Raw genomic sequence first — 9,421 nt, forward strand, 5'->3', positions numbered from 1 at the left:
GACTTCGAGTTATGATGCAATCATTACTAATGATATTATTCAGCACCTTTTTGTTCTTGCTATAAAACTTGTAAGACATGTTTGACCAGATTCTACTTGCAGTAGAATCGGGACACTTAAAAATAAATCAGTGTAGCAGCAATTTTTTGAAGAATCACACTGTTTTGCTGTGAACAAAGACAGACTAAAAGGTGTATCTAGTGAAAGACATAATAAATCAGGGAGCCAAATGAAGGCTGGAGGAAGTAAATGCTTCAATTATCTGTGGTGTTTAATCACTACTTTAGAGGAATATACTATCGACATTGAGCCCTCCAGTTATGAGCGAAACTGCAAGGATTCCTGAGCTATGTTTTCATCCGATTACTAACTGTATTTGTATGTAGTTGTTCCGAACGAGAGTGAAAGTTGAAATGGTTTCAGAGGGCGGGTCGCGAGCCACTCCCTCTTTCGTACGTCGACCCTACCACTCCTGATTCATATTGCTACACACTAAACTGAACATACACCCTTAAGGTAAAATACTCCACCCAACACCTGGCCTTAGTAATATTACTTCAGATTTGGGTCATCTCTTCTCCCCCTGCAATACTGTGATCTAAGTTACGTAATTCTAAAAGAAAGAAAGAAAAAAGAAGACTTAAGAAAAAGAACAAACCGATTCGACAGTGTTGTCATCTAGGCATATAATGATGAAAGTGACAGTGATGTCTTTTGATGCTGGCAATGTATGTTTTACAGGAATTTCTGGTTATTTTTTTAGGTTTAGTTCCTTTTACCTAGGTAGAAGTGACAGTAGAGGCCAGGAGGTTAAGGACAAGATATAAACTTTAGAAGAAAAGAAAGTAATTATTGTTTCTTAACTTGGTAACAGGTGCAGGAGTAACATTTCGTTTATTTCTTAGGAACAAATCAAGATCAATCAATATCACTTAGTTCTGAAAGGTATGAAAAGTTTTTGTTAAGTGAATGGGAAAGACATGCAAATTTTAAAGTATTTGGCACAAAACTCAACATCATAGAAGTTTCATTAAGAAAAAGCATTAAAAAACTAATTAACTAATCTGTGAATCATTTGCAAATTTCCTCGTATTAACTTTGGAATGCAAGAAGAAAGAAGTTTTGGACATTTTTACGACGTATGAGCCTGCTGTTTAGAGTAAGAGTACATATAAATGAAACAAAATATCTATTTATATCTCAATAGAGAAAGAAATCACAGCACAGTTATACCACAATATATCAAATCTTCAGTCGATATTAGATACCACATTATGAGTGAAGTTTTCACTGGTTGAAATGAGAAGATAATAAGTTGGTATAAGTAAAAATGTAACATCAAACATCAACATAAAATATATATTATGTTCCACATATTATAGAAACAGACTTACGTCTTTCTAGATGAAACTAACCTTACCTAATACGAAAAGTATGGTAGTAACACTCTAGCTTTATTAGTAGAAAAGATTAAACAAATTTTGATCTGTGATAATAACTAACTTTGAGACAGTATGATATTACAATTAATTTGTTTTCTAAACGTACGCACTCATATATATATATATCATGTCCTGCAATTTTTGTAATTCAATGTAGCTGAAATAGGGGATATAGTATATTCTAGAAGGTATCGGGTTTGATTCTCAGTATCAACAGTTATGGGTAATCCCTTCACTTTTGTACTATTTAAGACAGATGACAATTGGGCAGAATCCTAATAAAGAAATCAACACTGTTGAATTATCTGTAAGTTGTATTGCGCCTACCTATGAAAGAAAATGTGCAATTTCAAATACTAGTATCAATACTGGAGTTAGTAAGATTGTTCTTACATGTTAGATTCTTTTGATTATAATAACAAGTGGTATTTAGCAATTTACAAGCTAGGGAATTATTATTTTTCTATTATCTTCAAGGATTTAACTACCTTGTCCTTCAACGATAAGTCTCAAAAGAAGGGCACACTACGGTACATGAAAATCGATTCTTATTTTATTTATATATTTTTATGGCAAGTTATCCTTAAACGTTTTCTCGTGAATTCATATGTTCCTTAATACTTCAATCCCAAGTATTAAGCGGACATTCAGAATCAACCAAACAAAGCACAAGGCATGTTTTACTGAAATCAGATATTTTTTAAGAATAAGGAATAAATTTACCTCTTTTGACTAATTTTGAAACAAAACAATGAGAGAATAACTTTTAAGTATCATAAGAAACCTCATTACGTCTCAAGAAAATTTCTACGTAAATTATCGTGAAACATGTTTTTCAAGATTGGAAAAGTTCACTTCATTTTTAGTCAATTTCAACTCCAAGCAGTGAGATTGAAGCTAGAAGCCTCAAGAGAAATGGCACCATACAACACGAAAGTCGAATGATGTTTATAAACTTCATCCAGCAAAATAGTTTTATTCCCCTTCTTTTATGTATGTAACATTAAAGTTGGAGTTCAATTTGCTCCCATTCTCCCCTTATTCTCTATTAACTTCAATTCTAAACAATTGCATTATTGGAAAGCTATCAAATATATATACAACATATTGCGTTATTATTATTTACTAAAATCACTGAGAAAATTGACTAGTAAACATACACACACACTGTATACATATATATTAATATGCGTTATATAAATTGTTTGAATTTATTAATACTCAAGAAAAGCTTCAAATTATTTTTATTGGAACCCATTTACTTTAAGCACAATACGAAACTGTTCCAAAGCATGATACACCCCAATCTAAACCGTAATCTTAATCTAGTCCGTACATACTACTCAAGTAAACCTTTATCGTTATTTTTAATGATATTTGATTTTTAAAAATGAATTCATTACATAGATACAAATTTATTATATAATATTCAAAAGTGTTTTAATTAAATTAATTTTGGGGGAGGGAAATTAAAATAGCATTAAAATAATAGTGTCATCTGTAAATCCAGAATTTCACAAGTATCTATCACTTTTAGAAACGCACCAAAAATAACGAAAAGTAATAGGCCTATATAAGTGTGTAACTAATTAAACTAAATTTACAAGATCCATTCAGTATTGGATCGAGAAGTTTCGTCATCTTTCTGAAGAATGAAGTCTCGAGAAGATTATACTCTATATTTACCATGATAGGGAGTTGAAATAAACTATTATAATTTTTTTTATTTGTTCATTATTTTTCTTTTATTCATTAGATTATTTTTTACACGGCATGCAATATCGTGTCCGTGGGTTTTCTAGGGATACTCCCTCATTCTCATTCCACTTACCTTAATAATCCGTCTCCCTTAGCCTAAAGGGCATAATCGTTTGATGATAAACTGAAAGATTTCGTTTCATTTAATTTTTATATGATATACATGTAACTGAGAAACTAACGTATGCAACCTTTGAAGTATACAAATGTTAGATCTTAGCGACCAGGGGCGTAAATAAGGGCCCCACAGACCCCGCATAACAGGGGGCAAACCATCAGGAGTCCCCAAATCGTGAAGTGCGACGTAGGAAAAGGGTCTCACCCCACGCTGTCTGCGGGAGGGCCCCAAGTCTTTATTTACGCCACTATTAGCGACCCTAGAAATTTGTATAAATTATTTAGAAGTTATATGGTAGTAAATAGTCGATGCGATGAGATGCTTTGACATAAATTCATATTTTATGAAGCTGTACGCACATTGGTAAAAGTATGGGCAGTTATTGATTGAGAGAGACATAAGTGACGGAATATTCTTAACTTTTAAGGTATATTAGAGTTGCTTCGAGACAAGAATTGAAGCTGCTTCGTCTCAAAAATAAGTGTCGTAAAAGGGATGTCTCATTTAGGAAAGCGTATCTGTTACTATCAGAACTCTGTTTTTGTCTCGCCCCATCTCGTGAGCAATCATAAATTAAACGTTATATTCTTGACACACGATCGGGAGTATGGTCCTTATGCAGAGTTGTTCTGACGCGTGATTAGTGCCATGTTAAAGAGTTCAACTAACATATGTTTCCTGCAGTAGTCAGGCCTTTAGTGTGACGCTAATCATACATCAATACGACTTTGCATAAGGCCCTCTATGTCTATCAACAGTTATAGTATTACACAACTTGATGAAAGAGTAATGAAATTTACAAATGGATGTACACAATTATGATGAAAGAGTATTCTGGAAGGTCAAATATACATTGGTAATCGCAGCACGCAGTCCTTATTATATGCAATGTTAACAAAGAAAACATGTTTTTAAGCCTCACACTGAGATGCAGTTGGCACCACTGCTGGTAAGGAACCAGTCGATTATAGCTTCGTGCTCCAGAAGCCATCACGCGGGATAAAAGAAAAGTCAGTGTCCGACCTTCCCTGAGTCATGGTCACGTGGTTTCATTCTTGCGGTATATTCTTGTAGAAGTTACATAACCCTGAATGCCTAATGAAGGAGGAGAGGATAGCATAAAGGGACACGAGACCATTGCTCCAATTTCTTGACCTCCTCAAGAGTCCTTTGGCTGCTGGTGACCTAGACGACGCCCAGTCGACTTGGAATAATCGCAACTTTTGATCTCGCTCACTCTCTAGCCGATACTTGTTTGGGAAACACACCAAAGACTTACATGCGTGCATGCAATGAACTTGTTGCATTTTTGTTTCTTATGAACAGGATCATATATTATTTGTTCTTTGTAATATTAGTAAATAAACTAAAATGTTACATAAAATGTCCTTTACCATATAAACTAAATCATCAATTTAATGTCCTTATGCGCTAGACCCTTTCTCTCTCATGGAATTATAATGGGACCAATAGCTGAGTTGTCTATTTTAATTTATTGTTTTGGTGTTCAGCTGTATCCTAACAGTAGGTCTGCAAGGAGTATAAAATATGAAATGGCTTTATGGAAAAAATTAGCACAAATCACCAACTATATATGATGATCCCAGAAGATTATCCCCTAGGGGACTTTTAATGTACCGACGCGAAAAGTAATACTGGAAAAATACTGGCACATTGAGCACTAGTGAAGATATGACCTTGAAAGAGGGAATTCTTGGACTCCGGGAGGAAATTTCAAGACCATCCCCTAAATCTTCATTAGGAGAATATTTCACTCTGCTGATTCTCTTAGTTTCATGAATATTGTGATCGCATAATCGTGGATCACATTTCTGGAAGCATAACTTCAAGAATGAGTAGCAGTAAGAATCCCATTTCAATACTAGTTTAATCTTCATAACCTCTCTGTGTTCCATTAGAAAATAAAGTAAACTCACCAAAATACAGGTGTACATTATAGATTACCACCAGGCAGTAGCATACGCAAGAGGAGGGTTCCTTACTTTTATCCTCCTCCCCTTCAATAAGATGTTATGGATAAACAAACATTAATCATGTATGCAAAAATCGTGCCTGTGCTGAAATGACATGAGCTTGATACTTGTATTAACCCTGTTAATATTCGGTGTATGCAATTATTATCATGCTTAAACTTCAATTGATTCTTTCAACAGAATCAATCATTCGTCCTCATAATACCTTAAACTTAAAATATCGTCTATTTTCAGTGGACCTACTTGAATGTAGTTAAAAACGATTAATCAATCAATATTGAGTTCACCAAGATCTCCAACTTCCAATACCTGATCAACGTACCGATTATTACGAATACATAGAAGAAATATGCTTTATAATGTATAAGATACTTCATCTAATATCCTTGTATATAGAATAGAACACTGAAGTAATCACTGAAATAAATAATTACGTAAATGTTATGTAGGCCTAGTAAAAGCAGTAGCATCTGAATGTTTAGTGCATTTTAATAATTCTAATATTTTTAGGTATTTTATTTCTATGTATTCTTAGTTTCAAGTAGATTAACCTGTCGCTGGAGTTAAAATATATGTATATGTAGTTGCACAATCGTATGAAAACTATGTAAATAAGAACTACAAAGCCGTTCAGTGTGACTTGAACAGCTATTTCTAACATTAAAGCGATGCCACAAGCTCAATCCTACTTAATGCAATATATTAAATTTGTGTTGGCAAATTACCTATAGAATATATCTATCCGTTGTTCGTCAATACCACATTCAATACCGATCGACATTTGGAAATTTCCTTCACTAAATAAAGATGGATTATCTGCCTGTTTCTTCCACCAAAATGGGGCTTTACAACACTATGGTATTAGGAGTACATGAATGGCTCAATATGCAATTCCATGGTTACTGGATTCTGCGCCGCAGTCCAATGAAATCATCTGGGATCACCTTTAAAAAGTAATGTACAGCAAAAAAAAAAAAAAAAAAAAAAAAAGCGAAACAGGTACCATGTACAACAGCTTACTTTGCAGGTCTGTGACAGTATGAGCAGAGACTCTCCGATTCTTGGAACCAGATTGGATTAAACATCTGCAACATGTGTTATACTTATGGAACACAACCTGTAATTGTGCACGTACGTATACCAGTGTTTGACCAGTAAATTTTCTGTGCAATGACTTTTACAACAATATTGAATGCTTCAGTTCCGTTGAGTTTCGGTGTTTATAGCTCATAAATAGCAATACATATGTAAAATCAAATTACATAAATTTATTTAGGATTACAAGTATTTATTATTATTTGACACCTGAGATGTCCGCTTTTCGACCTCGATTCAATATAGTGCATTTCAATACGGTGACCGTGAACCAGAATATCCTTCAAACTTAAAGCGTTCTCCATCGCGTGGCCTACACATCCTTCGCTTCAGAGAAAGAAGAGTTTCTTGCTGGGACTTTTGACTGGTCCTATATACAGAATGGCCCAAAAATTAGTTTCGCTTGGGGAAGAACAAAATTATGATGCATTTAGTAGGGAAATCTCTATTTGTTGCCGAAGAAAAGTAGGCAAACCACAATCTACTGTAATACTCAATATATTTGCAATCATTTGTAGTACATTCCAAGCAACCACTAGACACAGATATACATATGTTCCGTAACAAATCTCTGTTGACATTAGTGCATCAAAAGTTGTGGTGTAAATTAGACAGCAGTCTTGGGGGCTGCGGTGGCTCAGTGGTAGAGCGTTCATCTTTGGTGCTTGAGGTCCCGGGTTCGATCCCAGCCCCTGCCAAGTGAACTTTGTGGTGGACAAACACCGTATGTGTGGGTTTTCTCAGGGTTCTCCCGTTTCCTCCCACTTTCTTCATTCCACCATTTCATTCATTTCTCATCATCACCGTCTTCTTTAGCCTTGCCGGCATAAACGTGGAACGTAAAACTCAAAGATTTCATTCATTTCATTTAGATAGCATTTTTAATTATATGCTATAAATCGAAATCACAAGGTGTAACATCGCATGAGCGAAGAGCCCTGTCGAATGTCCTGCGGTGTCCAATCCATTCAGGGAAATGTTCATTCAAAAAACCGAGTAATGCTATGGGACACGTCTTGTTGCCAGATAACGGTGGGTGAATCGTGGTACATAGGGATGTTTTCAAGCTCTGGTATCACACTGTTGCATCTCAAGATATTACTTTCTTGTTATAGATCTTAAGAAATGTACGGCTTGATCGAACTATTCGCACTGATTCCATCCGAAACGTGCCATTCAGTTCTTTCCCAATAATCAAGTGAGGATTTTCGCCCTCCTAATACACACGGTTATGTCTATTTGCATGATCATTTAGTTTAAAACATACTTCATCCCCCATAGCACTGATTTCACGAAATTTAAATCTGCATCACAACGAATCACAAAATTTTACTTGTCTATCCCAATCATCTTCATGTAGAGCGAGTAACAATTGTGGATGGTACGCTTTGAAGAGCAAAATTTGGAGAATACATTGTAAATTCGTTCTCGGTATTTGCAGTTCAATGGACGCATTTTGCGTTGGTCTTTATGGACTCTTCACAACAACTTTCATATTCTCTTCTGTTACTGAAGAAACATAGTCTTGCCGATCGTGCAGCACCAGCAACACTACTAATGGTTTCAAATTTGAGATTGAGCTTACATAAGTGTTGTCGCATTGGCAACTGACTTCATTAATTCTAACGCGGTATTACTTCATTAATTCTAACGCGGTATTCTCTGTGAACATTAGCCATGTTTTTGTCAAAGTTCTACTACAGTTGTACCATATGCAGATTCTTTCTTCTGTAATAAACTTGCGCGCCATATCATACACAAAAAGGCTAACTACTACATACTACGGCAGCACATAATATTCTTTTGCTTACTAGCTTCTATTTTAAGGCAATCAAGGAAGTTCTGTCGCGTCAGATGTTTTCAATTCAGTAGTGTCTACACTAGGATGACCAAACGCTCCATTTTGCACAAAATTGTCAAGTATCCAGAGAAAAAATTCAAATGGAACAAAAACTGTCACTTTTTAAAGCAAGTGGCTCATAATTACTATGTATACTAATTTCCTGCTACTACTATGTATGCAATTACTATGTATGCACGAACTTCTACGGTTTCTTGAGGCAAAAACGAACTCTTGTACAAGATCTTGAGTCATTAAAATATAAAGGAAAAGAAAGAGAATAGACTACTCTAATTTTTGTTCCTCTTAAAATTGAAACAAGATTCAATTAGAAATCTTATTTTGAAAAGTTAGTGAAACTTATCTTTTTCTTTAATGAGTAACTAAGTAAGAATAACTATATACAGGGGATTGTCAAATTACGCCGGTTTGCCATGTGCCCAGTTTTATTATTTTCTAAAACCCTAACCGTTTACAGATGTGTGTCGTTTCTGGACTATTTAATAAAAATTAGACTGTACCTAACGAAATAGTAAAACCTTTGTAACTCAAAGAAAGTAAGAAATCTCGGTTAGAAAACCTTAACCTTAGCATTGGGATCAGAGGAATGCATGACGAAGTAGTTGTGTTACTACAGTTCAAGGTAATTTACTAGATTAAGTATCAGGATGTCCTTGATCGGAAGATGAGTCAACAATTATACGGTACAAAGGTTTATGAATGAATTCATTCTTGGTGTGTACAACAAACTTTAGTTCATGTTCCTTTCAGCTTGTAATGAACATTTTGCTGCTCAAAAGTACAACATTTTGGAAATCGCTTTGCTGCTCAAAGGAACGCTAAGCACAACTCAAAATCGAAGTAGATCTGAATCATCTTGATTTACACATTTAAGGATTGTTTATTTGAAATGATTATGAAATTAAAAACATATCTAAATACTCACAGAAAAGATCTTGCTTTTCATAAGTTGTTAAATGACAAACCACTGAAATCAACCTATTATTTTCTTTAAATGTACACTGTTAGTGTTTGAATCTTTCCAAGATAAAAAATCCAGAGAATGAATTAACAAACATATCGAAATAAAAACTAACGAAAATTTTAAGAAAAACAATTCCTAGCATTAACACTTTTGAGCTTCGAATAATAATAAGAATAATACAAATATGGA

Source organism: Thermobia domestica, chromosome 1, assembly GCF_964235325.1.
Source record: "Thermobia domestica chromosome 1, izTheDome1.hap1.1, whole genome shotgun sequence".
Taxonomy (NCBI): Eukaryota; Metazoa; Arthropoda; class Insecta; order Zygentoma; family Lepismatidae; genus Thermobia; species Thermobia domestica.